The sequence below is a fragment of the Odontesthes bonariensis genome, chromosome 5 (genome assembly GCF_027942865.1).
Source record: "Odontesthes bonariensis isolate fOdoBon6 chromosome 5, fOdoBon6.hap1, whole genome shotgun sequence".
In the NCBI taxonomy this organism is placed as follows: domain Eukaryota; kingdom Metazoa; phylum Chordata; class Actinopteri; order Atheriniformes; family Atherinopsidae; genus Odontesthes; species Odontesthes bonariensis.
Window position 1 is genome coordinate 864,343 of NC_134510.1, and position 15,232 is coordinate 879,574.

Genomic DNA, 15,232 nt, shown 5'->3' on the forward strand with positions numbered 1-15,232 from the left:
ACAGATATCCTTTGAATGGTGTTACAGTGCCCCCCCCCCCCCCCCCTTCTGTCTTCTCAAACCCCAGCTGGTGGAGGCGGATGGCCACCCTTCCTGAGTCTGGTTCTGCCAGAGGTTTCTTCCTGTTCAAAGGGAGTCGTTTCTCTCCACAGTCGCCTCAGGCACGCTCAGGCCGGGAGATTGGACCGAAAAAGAAAAAGTTTTCAGTGCAATCTGTTGGTTTTCTTAGCTAGGAAATTGTTTTTGAATTGGCTCTATATGAACGAATTGGATTATTTTATGAATTATGATTATTATTAATTAATTGAATTCCAATTGGCTTGAATTGGACTTACTATCTAAGTGCCTTGAGATGACATTTGTTGTATTTGGCGCTATATAAATAAAAATGAATTGAATTGAATTGAATTGTGGATAGCTGATATCGCTCTCTTTTGATGCTGTCATTTAGCTTCTGGAGCCCTACACAGATTCTCTCTGCACCTGTAGGTTTTATTACCGGCACAATAGGGGCGCACCAGTCTGTTGGTTGAGTGACTCTCTATCACGCCCTGCTCTATCATACGTTTCAACTCTACTTTTACTTTAGGAAGAAGTGGTAGGGGAACTCTCCTAGTGCTATGTACAGCGTATGGTACCACATCCTATCTCAGGTGGATCTTAACTGGCTCTGTTTTAAGAATCCCCTGGTGTGCTGTTGCTCTCTTAAATTAAAGTTTGCCTCTTTTGACATGAAGCTGTATGACATCCCATATTAGCAATATCATTTATGAACATTTTCTTACCCCCTGCTGCGTCCTGTGAGCAGAGTTCCAGCTGAGTTTTGGCGTTGATGAAGGTAGTCCGGCTAGTTGGCTGGGGCTAGAAAAATAAAGCGTCTTGCTTCTCAAAACAATATGTGTTCAAAAGAGTAATACATTTGCATCACAAAATCGTTGTGCATGAAAAAGTCAGACCTCACATTGCTTGGCGCTATTTTTGCCTCCCTTGATATTAATGCGCCCAGCCACCTGCCGATAGCCGCACCTGTTACGGTGTTTGCTGCTCGGAAGCAGGGGAGTGCTCGGTCTGCTCTTCTGTCTGCACAGTTTACATTGGACGCATTGATATCAAGGGAAGCAAAAATAGCGCCAAGAGATTGTGAGGTCTGACTTTTTCATGCACAACGATTTTGTGATGCAAATGTATTACTCTTGTCACAGCCCGGCTCTAAGGCTGCAACAAAAATAGGAGACAGACGAAAGCTTCCAAATTTCAAAACAACTTTTATTTACAAAATAATCTAAACTAAAGAAACGTGGAAGTCAGTTGTCAGTAGTGTATGCATGCCTGAATGTGTGGATGTATAAGCGATCAAAAACAACAAAACAGCAGCCGCCCTGCAAGTCAATCACAAGTCAGGAGGGATCGAAACTGGCAAGAGGGGAGCTTTTGAAGCACAAGCCCCAGGTGTGGCTCAATCAGTCTGATGAGCACTCCGCCTTACTCTCTGCAGAAGGGAAGAAGCAATAAAGAGAACAGGGACAACTAGTGGCGTGGAGGGGTCGTCACCCCCCAAACAAAGTTCCTCTCTGGAACTCAAAGAGGGCACACGCACCATACTGCAAACCCCAGTCAGCCAAGTAACCCTCCCCCTCTGCAACCCAGCAACTCCGGCGCCTGAAGAAGCGAGACACAGTGATGAGGAAACCTGAAAAACCAAAGTAAACAATAATGGCACAGTACAAACTTAAATGCAAGGTGCTCTGTATAAAGTGTCAGCCACAATGTTATCCGAGCCTTTAATGTGGCATATATCCAAACAATAAGACTGCAAAAATAACACCCATCGCATCAATCTGCGGTTTGGACACTGTAATGAATGCAGGAAAGTTATGGGATTATGGTCAGTAAAGACCACCAGAGGAACACTGCCAGAATCTAGGTACACGTCAGAGTGCTCCAAAGCCCAGATGAGCGCAAGTGTCTCTTTTTCGATAACAGAGTAGTTCAATTGAAACTAATTAAACTTTTTGGAGTAAAAACTCACAGGTCGTTCAACACCATAATCATCACACTGAAATAACACCGCACCTGCATCACTCGCATCCACATGCAGTTGGAAAGGTCGGTCCATGCGTGGAGCTGCAAGCACAGGAGGAGAACAGAGGACAGATTTCACATTGTCAAAAGCTTGCTGACAAGAAGGTGACCAGTTGTACTTTGCTTTACCCTTTAACAAGTCTGTTAGGGGAGCTACCACAGTGGAAAAGTTTTTACAAAAACTGCGGTAGTACCCCACAAGACCCAGAAACCGTTGGAGTTCTTTTTTCGTTGCCAGTACTGGATACTGCACGATTTGGCAAACTCACACTTTGCCAGGTTAATGGTTAGGCGTGCGTCAGCTAGACGATCAATGTTCTTCCCACGTATTACTGTAGATCACAACATCGTTTAGATAGACGGCACAACCCTCCAACCCAGACACAACCATATTCATAAGGCGCTGGAACGTCGCTGGTGCATTCCGCAACCCGAAACTCATAACTGAGTAAGAGAAAAGACCAGAGGGAGTTATAAAAGCAGAGATCTCCCTGGCTCTCTTGGACAGTGGAACTTGCCAGTAACCCTTTAATAAATCAAACTTGCTCACAAACTGAGCTGAGCCAACCTGATCTACGCAGTCTTCCATTCGCGGCAGGGGATAAGCATCTGGTTTTGTGACCCCATTTACCTTCCGGTAGTCCGTACAAAACCTGGGACTCTTGTCAGACTTATCTACCAACAAACAAGGTGATGCCCAGCTAGATGCAGAGGGTTCAGCAATACCATTGTCAAGCATGTACTGTATTTCCCTGTCCATCACCTTGCGCTTTTCTTCTGACACCCGGTAGAAACGTTGGCGGATTGGCTGCGTCTCACCTACATCAATGTCATGTTCAATTAGGTGAGTTCGACTTGGTACGTCACCAAACAAACAAGGGTACTGATTTATCAGAGCAAACAGCTCATAGCTCCCTACCTCAGACAAATGTCCAAACAGAAGTTTCATATTTTTCAGAGTTTCAGAATTGTTTAACCTCCCAAGTAACAAACTTTCATCAGGTTGGATAACCCCGTCAACCTCTGGTACAGACAAAAACCTCAAACCTCCTACTGCAGCAGCCACAGACACGGCCTTACCAGTCGTTGTCTGTTCCTCATCTTTGGATGTGTAGACCTGCCGAATATAATAAGGTTTCAATAAATTGACATGACAAAGTTGTGTGGACTTCCTACGTCCCGGTGTTGACAGCAAATAATTCTGGTCTGACAGCTGGCGTAGCACTGTAAACGGGCCAGTAAACTTAGCCTGGAAAGGGGACCTGACTAAGGCCCGACCGATCATCGGCCCCACCGATATATCGGGCCGATATTTAGCATTTTGGGGATATCGGCATCGGCCATATTTTCCATAAATTTCCACCGATAAGTTTATATAATTTTCACAACAAATTTTGCAGCCGTTTGGTGCTGAACGCGTCTTCTGCTCTCGCTCTCGCCACTTTGAGTTCATGAGCATTGGCCCGCCCGTCACAGCATCTGATTTGTTTGGCACACGGAATACAACCAATCAACACGCAAGGCTGCGAATGGTTTCAAGGCGGCCGTGGCGCAAGTTGGGAGCGGGGTGGCCACTGAACGCTGTGAGCGGTTTCAAGGCGGCTGCGGTGCAAGTGGGGCCACGGTGGTGGCAGTACTACTTGAAGCAGAGAGAACAAACTCCCTTCAAGGTAAGCATATACGAAGCCTTATCCCCTGCAATAAGTCACAAACACACCAACGTTGCAAAAGCACGGCACCACAACATCTTTATTAGTGTATACAACTAGTGAAAATGGTCCATTTGATCTGTGTAACGACACAAACCTTTAGCTCACGTAAGGATAACCAGAATGACAACGAATACTCCTCACTGAAACGGTTGTCCATAAAGCAGTCTCAGCATAGTGTACAGTAATTTTTAAACCCCCACATGGAAACGTAAACGTGTCTGTAGTTCTACACGAAAGGTGGACTGAAAGCCATGGTCAATGAAGACCAAATAAAACGTGTTTGTTCCTGAGACTAACCATTTGTTAGTGCAAGCCTGCTAGCTACTTGGTAGCCTGCCGGTGCGAGAGCCTATCTTGTTCCGTAACAACTGGTTACCCAGCACGTTAGAACCAACGGTGATTGGTCGTGATGTCCCTCTTACTTAACTTTAATAAAATTAAGTTTTGCCCAGTCGATGCGTTTCAAACATCTGGAGTAACATCTTGTTACGGGTAGCCGGACAGGCTGTCACACCACCACCAAGTAGCTAGCAGGCTTGCGCTAACAACCATGACTCAGATGGTTCATTGTAAAGTTGTACAGGGATGTTTATGTTTATTTTACTGTTTAAAAATGCTATAAGCAGCTCCCTTCACTTGATTTTTTAGTTCTCAGTCAGTTCATTTTCTATTACTTCTTAATATAAAAATAGCATATGTTCAAGTATTCTCATAGCAGGGAGTGATTTATTTTTTTATTGATAATTATGTATTTATATTATTATTTTATTTCCCGTTTTATTCTAAGTTACGTTTGGCTTTATTTTACAAATGCTGCTGGCAGCTCCCTGCACTTTTCATTTTTACAATTAAAAATACTTAATGGATATGAAAGTTTGTGTCAGTGTGTGCTATTTTTAATTTATCGTGAATAATGTTTCTATTTATCGGTTGCACATATCGGTTATCGGCCTCCCATTTCCATAATTATCGGTATCGGCCCTGAAAAAAAACATATCGGTCGGGCCCTAGAGCTGACAACTGGCACCTGATCACCAGGGCTAAACTGCCGCTGCTCAGCTTTACGGTCATAAAGCCGCTTCATTTTCTCCTGGTAAGAGGTCAACTTCTCTCTAGCCATCTCCCCCCCAGCATACAACCGGTGGCGAAAACCATTTACATAATCAACCAAATTACTAGGCGGTTCCGACAGCCCCACAGCATCATGCAATAATGTGAGTGGCCCACGCACTCTATGTCCAAAAACTAGCTCATTTGGACTAAACCCGGTGCTCTCCTGCACCACTTCTCGAGCAGCCAACAGAAGCCAAGGCAGCCCATCCTCCCAGTCCTGGTTTAGTTCAACACAGTAGCCACGCAACAGAGATTTCAGGGTCTGGTGAAATCTTTCCAGAGCCCCTTGACTCTGAGCATGGTACGCAGAAGCCCGATTATGCTTTACATTCAGTTGTTTCAAAACCTGAGCGAACAGATGAGAGGAAAAGTTTGATCCCTGATCACTTTGGATTACTTTTGGAATGCCAAAGATGGAAATGAACTGCGTCAGAGCCTTTACCACAGACCTAGCAGTAATGGTGCGAAGAGGGTACGCAGCTAGATACCTTGTGCTCTGACACATTACTGTCACCAAATAGTTACTACCACCCTTGGAACGAGGCAAAGGACCGACACAATCAATAACCAAATGTTCAAATGGCTGTAATATTGCTGGGATAGGATACAGAGGAACTGGTTTAATACTCTGGTTTGGCTTACCGGTCATCTGACATGTATGGCATGTTCTAATGTACCTTGACATCCTTTTTTAACCAAGGCCAGAAAAAATACCGCAGCATGTAATTATAAGTCTTATGGACACCCAGATGCCCAGACTGATCATGGGAAGCCTTCAGCACCTCACTGCGAAACTTAGAAGGAACAACAATCTGCCAGACCAGGTCACCAACAAAGTTTTCCCCATGCAGCAGCCATTTCCGCACTAACAGCCCATCCTTCAACACGTACCCACTTGCAACACTCTCTGCCTCCTCAACAGTGAGAACCTGATCAAACAACTGACTCAGAGAGGGATCTGCTCTCTGCTCCGCCAGCAGGTCACTGCGAGAAACAGACAAAAGAGACTCAGGGATGTCTATGGAGAAAACCTCACTTTCTCCTGCTCTCTCATCCTCACGGTCAGTATTAGACTCAGACTCAACACGGCACATAGCTCGTGTTACAACACCAGCCGTGAAAACTCCAGGAAAACACTGAGCACTCTCATCTAGCTTTCCTATAACAACAGGTGAAGATGTGAGGTGGCAACCATCAGCCCACACATGTCTCCCAGCAAGATCATTACCAAGAATAATATCCACCCCCTTAAGGGGAAGTGCAGGACGCACCCCCATGGTAACCTCACCCTGAACCAACCCACAGTGCAGCGTCAGTTTATGCAGCGGAACTGGCATCACCATTAGCCCCATTCCCTGCATCAAAAAAGAGTCTTGTAGTGGATTTTTTTTATCAAAGTGGGTGAAAAGACTACTCATAATAATAAGAGAAAATCCGGATTTTGTCTTTCTTTAAGTTTTATTCAAAGGCACAGAGCGTTTGAATAGTCTCCTGTCTGGGCTCTTCCAAACAGTGAGCCCAGAACACAGTCACACCCATTATTTATATAGTGGGGGTCATCTCAGGCTCAGGTTGAGAACAAAGAACAAAGATCAAAGAACAATAAACAATGACCCCCTTACTCTTCTCAAGATAAGAGTTCACGAGGTGTCTTTCACGGTTTCCTTGAGCTAACCCTCCCCACAAAATGTCAACCAGAAAACTCCCGTTTGATGTATTTGAACCTTCTCTCTCTTGAATGACAAATCATCAGGAAGTCAACAGACTTCTAAAACCAAAAGGGACAATTAAGAATTTTTCCATCTCAGTCTCCAGTATTGGTTTCCTCAGAAAAAGGCAACACAGAATCAAATCAAATCAAATCAAATTTATTTGTATAGCACATTTCATGTACAAACAGTTCAAAGTGCTTTACATAAAATAAAAGCATTGCAGCAGGGAGTGCAAGAAGCATTAAAAATACATAAAAGAATATAAAGAGAAACAAATAAAATCATTTAAATTAATTTAAAAACAGACAACAGTCTAGATAAGTTAAAATATATTTCATGCATAGACACATGAGAACAGAAATGTCTTTAACCTGGATTTAAAAATGTCTCCATTTGGTGAAAGTTTAATCTCCACTGGCAGTTTGTTCCACTTGTTTGCAGCATAACAGCTAAATGCTGCTTCTCCATGTTTAGTCTGGACTCTGGACTGGACCAGCTGACCTGAGTCCTTGGATCTAAGAGCTCTGCTGGGTTTATATTCTCTGAACATATCACAGATGTATTTTGGGCCTAAACCGTTCTGGGATTTGTAAACCATCAGCAGGCTTTTAAAATCTATTCTGTGACTGACTGGAAGCCAGTGTAAAGATTTTAAAACTGCTGTGATGTGTTCAGATCTCTTAGTCCGGGTTAAAACTCCAGCAGCAGCGTTCTGGATGAGCTGCAGATGTTTAATGCTCTTTTTGGGAAGTCCAGTTAAAAGAGCATTACAGTAATGGAGTCTACTGGAGATGAATGCATGGATGAGTTTCTCCTGGTCTGTTTGGGAGAGGAAACCTTTAATTCTGTTGATGTTTCTGAGGTGGTAAAAAGCTGCCTTGGTGACAGCTTTGATGTGGCTGCTGAAAGTCAGATCTGAGTCTATCAACACTCCGAGGTTACCAACTTGGTCAGTGATTATAAGGTCCCGAGTCTCAAGATATTTACCAACGCTGACCCTCTTCTCTTTGCTCCCAAACAGAATGATCTCAGTTTTGTCTTCATTTAATTGTAGAAAATTCTCTCTCATCCAGGTGTTTACTTCCTCCAGACACTGACACAGTACGTCTGCTGGGCTGCAGTCGTCCGGTGACAGAGACATAAAGTTGTGTATCGTCTGCATAACTGTGATAATTGATGTTAAAATTCTGCAATATCTGACCCAAAGGGAGCATATACAAGTTAAACGGAAGAGGTCCAAGAATTGACCCCTGGGGGACTCCACAAGTCATGGCCACTCGCTCAGATTCATAGCTGCCAATTGTAACAAAATAACTCCGGCCTTCTCACAGAACTCACAATATATGAGTCAAAAGCCCCTGTATCTCTCAGAATTTTTACCGGCACAGTGGCATCACTCCCAACCAGTGACATAGCCATCTGAGACAAAAGCTGAGAAATCAGCCTTATCCAAAGTGCACCTACCTCCAGCTTGCACCTGCTGGGAGGAGGAAATGACAGGACTAACACGTTTGTCAGAGGCAGCAAGAGCAGCAGATTTAACCTGGGGACCACTATTCCTGCGTTTAGGACAGTCACCTGTCCAATGCCCCCTGCCTTTGCAATAATGGCATGTGTTAGTGGAGTCAAACTGTACTTGACCATATGCAACCCGTTCTGGTCTGCTGTTACCCAGATGACCAATTCCTTCATCTCCCTTCACATGACTTACACCACGTTTACCACCTCCCCGGTAACCAAAATCATCCCGAGAGTGGTACTCACGGCCACCCCTGTGTGTAAGCACATACTCATCTGCCAGCTTAGTGGCCTTGGCAGCAGTCTTCACTTACACAGCAATATGACCGGGAATAGAGTTCTTAAACTGCTCTAGAACAACCAAATTACAAAGGTCACCAAAAGTGCTGACCTCTAAGGAAGCACACCACCGACTGAAATGAGTCTCCAGCTCCCTGGCAAACTCAACATGAGTCTGCTTCCCAGACTTCTCCCAGCTCCTAAACCTTTGTCGGTAAGCCTCCGGCACCAACTCATAAGCGGTCAAAACAGCATCCTTCACAGTGATGTAAACTTTGCTTTCAGCTACTGTGAGAGCAGAGTACGCTTCCTGCGCTTTACCTGTGAACACACACTGTAGCAACAGTGTTCGGTCTGAATCTGACCACCCCCTACTGTCAGCCACGCGCTCAAACAGGGAGAAAAATGTGTCTGGATCTCGCTCACCAAACTGAGGAACTAAGCGCAGGTTACTGGCAACATCAAACGAACCAGAATTTGACCTACCAGAAGCATAGCCCGGACCCCCTAAACTCAGCCTATGCTCCTCCACTTCCAGCCTGTTCACCTCAGCCTGTGGCTGAAGCAACTCACGCTTTTGTTCAAAAGTTAAACCAGGATCACCAGACACAACAGCTTCCGAAACTGTACCGGCAGCCTGCAACTTACCAGGTTTGATAACCTCCGACTCAGATTAGCTTTGATAATAGCTTTGATACTTTCTTTAGACCGTCTATCACTGATCTCCAATTCAAAATGATCAGCAATCCTCAGTAACTGGTCGCGTGTGCAGCGCTCCAGCCCCTCCTCGGACGGATCACTCAAAAAATCCTCCACACTAGCCATGCCAACTAACACACAATTACCTGTCCAAAACACACAGATTACGCCAACCAATGCACCCGAACCAAATTACAATAGCCCACTTACCTGAGTTGAGCCCCCCCACAGACACCGCAACGTCACAGTAGAGCCGTCCCTCCAACTAAGCTCCCCCCTAGTCTTCGGATGTTACTTGTGGTGGGTTCTTATGCACTAACGCCCGCGAGCCCAGTAAAGCAACCAAAAAATAATGGCGACTCACCTGCAGATCCGGATGTGCTCCCGAGACAACTTCTCTGACCACGTTCACGACACTCTAAAAAAATACCCCCCAACGAACTCCAAAAGGGAACTCGCTGTAAAGCCTAACAGGGACAGAACCAGCTTTCGTCTGTCTCCCATTTTTGTTGCAGCCTTAGAGCCGTGACAAGAGTAATACATTTGCATCACAAAATCGTTGTGCATGAAAAAGTCAGGGGGCCACCGCGACGGCGGCACTGTAACACCATTCAAAGGATATCTGTTGGAACAGGGAAACACGAGTTAATGACCACAATAATATCACATATACATAAAGAGAGTAAAGTGAGGAAAGGTGTCAGATGAGGCCCCCCAGCAGTCTAGGCCTATAGCAGCTTAACTATGGGATGTTTCAGGATCACCTGAGCCATCCCTAACTATAAGCTTTATCAAAAAGGAAAGTTTTAAGCCTGGTCTTAAAAGTGGAAAGGGTGTCTGCTTCCCGGACATTTACTGGCAGCTTATTCCACAATTGAGGGGCCTGATAACTGAAGGCTCTGCCTCCCATTCTACTTTTAGAAACTCTGGGAACCTCAAGTAAACCTGCAGTTTGGGAACGAAGTGCTCTGTTAGGAAAATATCTTACAATGAGATCTTTAAGATATGATGGAGCTCGGTCATTAAGAGCTTTATATGTGAGGAGAAGAATCTTAAATTCTATTCTGAATTTAACAGGGAGCCAATGAAGAGAAGCTAAAACTGGAGAAATATGATCTCTCCTGTTAGTTCTCGTCAAAACTCTGGCTGCAGCATTTTGGATCAACTGAAGGCTTTTCAACTGAAGGCTTTGTGATGCAAATGTATTACTCTTTTGAACACATATTGTTTTGAGAAGCAAGACTTTATTTTTCTAGCCCCAGCCAACTAGCCGGACTACCTTCATCAACACCAAAACGAGGCTGGAACTCGGCTCACAGGACGCAGCAGGGGGTAAGAAAATGTTCATAAATGATGTTGCTGATATGGGATGTTCCTGTCAAAAGAGGCGAACTGTCCCTTTAACCTGCTGTACTCTTTTCACTAGCCCCATCTCTACAGCTGTCTCTCTTCCTAGTAGGTTGCAAACAGTATGCCCTTGAGCTAAATATATGTTGAAGATATACCTTTTCTGTTTGTGTAAGGTGCTGGCTGTGAACTGTCCAACAATGTTTAATGCACCTCCAGGGCTATCTAGGGGTCCACTACTATGAATTAGTTTTCGTTTTGGCTGTAGCATTTTGAATGTCTTTAGGTTCATTACAGTAATATCTGCTCCTGTATTAATTCTGAACCTTACAGGGGTGTTCCCTACATTTATTTGTTCAATACAATGCTCAGCACTGCCCTGATTTACTTTACTCACTGCCCCAAGATGAAAGTTTTCCTCCACATCTCGACTGTAACTAACCTCTCTTACTGACTTGGAGAAGCATATCCTCCCCCAGCAGGGCAGGTTGGATGGTGTTGAACGCACTGGAGAAATCAAAAAACAGGATTCTCACAGTGCTTCCCGGTTTGTCCAGGTGGGTACTGGCACGGTGGAGCAGGAAGATGATGGCGTCCTCCACTCCCAAGTCTCGGCTGGTAGGCAAACTGAGGAGGATCCAGTGATGAGCTGACCTGGGGCCGAAGAAGTGACAGGACCAGCCTCTCCAGGGACTTCATCAGGTGGGACGTCAGCGCCACCGGTCTGTAGTCACTGGAGGTGCTGGGACGCGCCTTCTTTGGTGCTGGAACCAGGCAGGACGTCTTCCACAGCACAGGGACCTTCTCCAGACTCAGGCTCAGGTTGAAGATGTGCTGCAGGACTCCACTCAGCTGGGCAGCACATGTTTTGAGGACCCTCCGGGAGATAATATGGCCGCAGACTCAAGCAGTTCAATGTCCGAGCTGCACACACGCTCCGTCACAGTTACATGTCCAGGATGACACCACTTGTTGTTAATAAGAATAGCAAGTCCCCCACCTTTCCTCTTGCCACTCTCACGGGGACTCCTGTCTGCCCGAACAGTCTGAAAGCCGTCCACAGTTATATTTGAGTCCGGGATGTCCTCGTGGAGCCACGTCTCACGCGAAACACCCGCTGAGTCCTCACCAGGCCCGCCAGCTCCTCCATCTTGTTAGCGAACGACTTTGTGTTTCCCATGGTGAAGGAAGGGAGATAAGGTTTCTATCTCCGCTTCTTCTCCCGGTGTTTTCGTCCAGCCTTACATCCCCGGTACTTCCTTGTCAGCTCTCTGGGTATTACAGGCCTTTTCACTATTAGAGAGAGCAACTGTTGCTGGCTGCTTGACACGGGTTACTTGCTCATACATTTTTTGACAAACAGAAGTGATATTGATTGGTTTAATCGAACACTACAGGAATGGAGTGACAGGGAAGTCTCGAGTTTATGGGGCTGATATGTGACCAAGGAATTATGATGTCAGTTTTCAACTCTGTCATTAAAAGGTCAGCAGCATTTACGCTGCAGGGTACATGTTGTAACAACTTGGTTCAGTTCAACTTGACATGTGATGAGACTCTGCCTAAAAGAGGGATTGATAGCTTAACAGCTGTCCATGGTTGACCTGCAGATGTAGTATTACATAATTAATTATACTCAACTTTCTGCACATTCCAATAGCAGACAGAGTTTTGTCACTGGTCTGTCATATACACCAGTCTTCGTTCTGATCTTCACTGTTCTCACAAGCCCTTTGGAGGCATTTTTTGCTCACCTCTTTTCCCTCTCACACGCCTGCACACTACACATTTTGACAGGACTCTGCAGGCAGCTGAGTTGGCATTCACGATCCAATATCTTTTTCTGAGCTGAGAGAGCACGTGGTTTCTTCCAACATGTCCAAGTTGCTCATGGATGTGTCGGAGAATGAGTGTGGAGATATGAAGGTCTTTGGGGAGTATCATTGGCCGCTTGGCCTCTTCAGGCATTGTTGCCCTCTTCAGTCTTCCTCCTACCCTCAAAACTCCATCCTCCAGCACAGGGTCCAGTTTGTAGATGGTGCTCTTTCGGCTCAGTCCAGTGTCAGCAGCAGATGTGTTCAATCTTGCAAGTTCCTCTGAATACCTCTGATGTTGGCAGAATACCACAATGGCCTTCTCTGCCCTCTGCAGGTCATCCATGGAAATGCAACGTCCACCCAGTGTCTTCATCTCGTCATCCAGGGTCTTGCTTTGGCTCCGTGTCTTTGGGATCACAACCTGCTGTGACTGCTGTTTTCTTTTCAATTTCAATGTGAGGTAATCCTTCAGCTTCAGATACCACACCACAGCTCTCTTCAGCTTGCTCCAGCTTGAGTAGTGATGTAGTAACTGCCATGTGGGACTACCACACTTCTGGATTGCACCATTACATGTGGCTGAACTCTTCACCTCAAGGTCATCTTCTGAAAGTGACAATGACTGTAATGGGTTCTGCGGCCACTCACCCTCTGATGTCCAAAGGAATTCTGGTCCATTCAGCCCTCTCTGCATTTCACAAAGGTGGTTGCCTTCACTCCTCTGCTTGCAACATCAGCCGGGTTCAGTTTAGTTCCAATGTATCTCCATTGCGAGATGTCTGTATTCTCTCTTATAACAGCAATTCTATTGGCTACAAATGTTCGAAATCTTGTGTGTTGGTTTGCTATGTATTTCAGCACTGACTGGCTGTCCGTCCAGAATGTTGAGCTGTTCAGCTCCATCTCCAATTCTCTTCTGAGCATCATGTCCACTCTCACTGCTACAACTGCTGCCACCAGCTCCATGCGAGGTATGGTCATCTGCTTCAGTGGCGCCACCCTGGCCTTGCCGAGCATGAAGGCGATGTTCACAGTGTGGGTCTCTGAATGTAGGCGCAGGTAACTGACTGTACCATAGCCTTGCTCACTTGCGTCTGAGAAGTGATGGAGTTCAGCCTCCACAGACGTTCCAAATTCACTTGGCTTCACACAGCGTGCCACTCTAGACCAGCCATCCATCTTCTCCATCTCTCCACACACGCCTGGGGTATTGGATGGTCCCAGCTGCACTTCAGTCTGCAAAGCTCCTGCAGGAGCAACTTGGCAGGCAGAGTTAGAGGAGACAGGAAACCCAGAGGGTCATATATAGAACTGACCATTGACAGTATGTTTCTCCTTGTGGGTGCTTTGTCAGGGATGGAGATATTAAACTTGAATGTGTCACTTTCCACACACCACAGCAAGCCTAATGCTCTTTCTGTGGGCAATTTGTCTCTGTCCAAATCCAGCTCTTTCATTTCAGTGGCTCTATCTTCTTTGGGTACATGTGCAAGTACAGTGCGGCTGTTACTCACCCACTTGGTAAGGTGAAATCCTCCCTTGTGGCAGACACAGGTAAGTTCTCTCATCAGCTCCACTGCTTGTTCTTCTGTTTCAAGAGACTTCAAACAGTCATTGACATAAAAATTTGATTCAATTGTGCTCACCACATCTGGACTACAAGTGCCTCTGTTGTCTTTAGTTGTCTGTCTTAGTGCAAAGTTTGCACAGCTTGGAGAGGACACTGCTCCAAAGATATGCACAGTCATGCGGTACTCAACAGGGGGCAGAGATACGTCACCTTTAGGCCACCAGAGGAAGCGAAGAAAGTCAACATCACCTCTTGACACTCTGACTTGGTGAAACATTGACTTAATGTCAGCCATCAAGGCAACTGGATGTTGTCTGAATCTTGTGAGCACACCAATGAGAGTGCTTGTCAGATCTGGGCCTTGGAGGAGTGCAGCATTGAGAGATGTTCCATGGTATGTGGCGCCACAGTCAAACACCACTCTGATGGTGCCTTTCTTTGGATGGAAAACACCGTGATGTGGGACATACCAGAGCCTTCCATCAGCTCGTTTTTGTGTCAAAACTTTTAATTAATTGGTTGCAATGAGGGTGTGAAGAGTATTTCAAGCAATATGTAAAAAAAATGTTCCAGAAAAAGATCCCCTACCCCGGCTTTAAGGCAAAAATAATAAATCAAAAATAGGTCGCTACTTTTCAACAAAACGTGTCCATCAAACTCAAAAATCCTTTTCAAAAAGTTTCAGAAAGGTATAATGGCGTTTTCTTCTCGAACCGTCAAGTCAAACCAAAAGCGGAGCTTAAAGGCGGGGTAGGGGATCTTTTTCTGGAACATTTTTTTACATATTGCTTGAAATACTCTTCACACCCTCATTGCAACCAATTAATTAAAAGTTTTGACACAAATATGAAAAGTTTTAGTGGCCTCTAGAACGTACAATCTAGGAAAAACAGTATCCAAAGGTCCGTTCACAATGATTGGATACTGATGCCGTCTATCAAACTGAGATCTGCTCCTCCCTCCCCCTCCTTCTCCCTGTGCGCGTACCCTGCTCCGTGAACGTCCAGAAGCTTGGCAGGAAGCTAAACTAGAGCCAGCTTGGCTAGCACCTAGCATTATTAAACGTATAGTTAGCATATACTAAATACTAAATACGGCAACGATCGATGCTTGCTGTCAGAACAGCGCTCGTGCACCTTCGTGCTCGTGCGCGTTCATGTACTCTAGAGGCGTGCCTTCGGGGGGAAAGTGAAGAAAAGGGTTGGGACTTTTTACCTGTGTATTTTCAAAATGCAGCTTCGCTGGACTCAAAATCCAGGATCTCCTACCCTACCTTTAAAACAAAAATATAGGCCTACTCCTTAATTCAAAACTCAAAAGTTCGTCCGTAAAAGGGTATTCAAAAGTTCAATATGTTTTCTTTAAAGTCCGACAGTTCAATTA

The 15,232-nt window shown here is 45.3% G+C and overlaps 1 pseudogene; it reads right to left on the bottom strand.

The window, feature by feature from the left end:
* Positions 1 to 1,460: 1,460 nt before the first annotated feature.
* Positions 1,461 to 13,879, bottom strand: LOC142380529 (uncharacterized; annotated as a pseudogene).
* Positions 13,880 to 15,232: the final 1,353 nt, after the last annotated feature.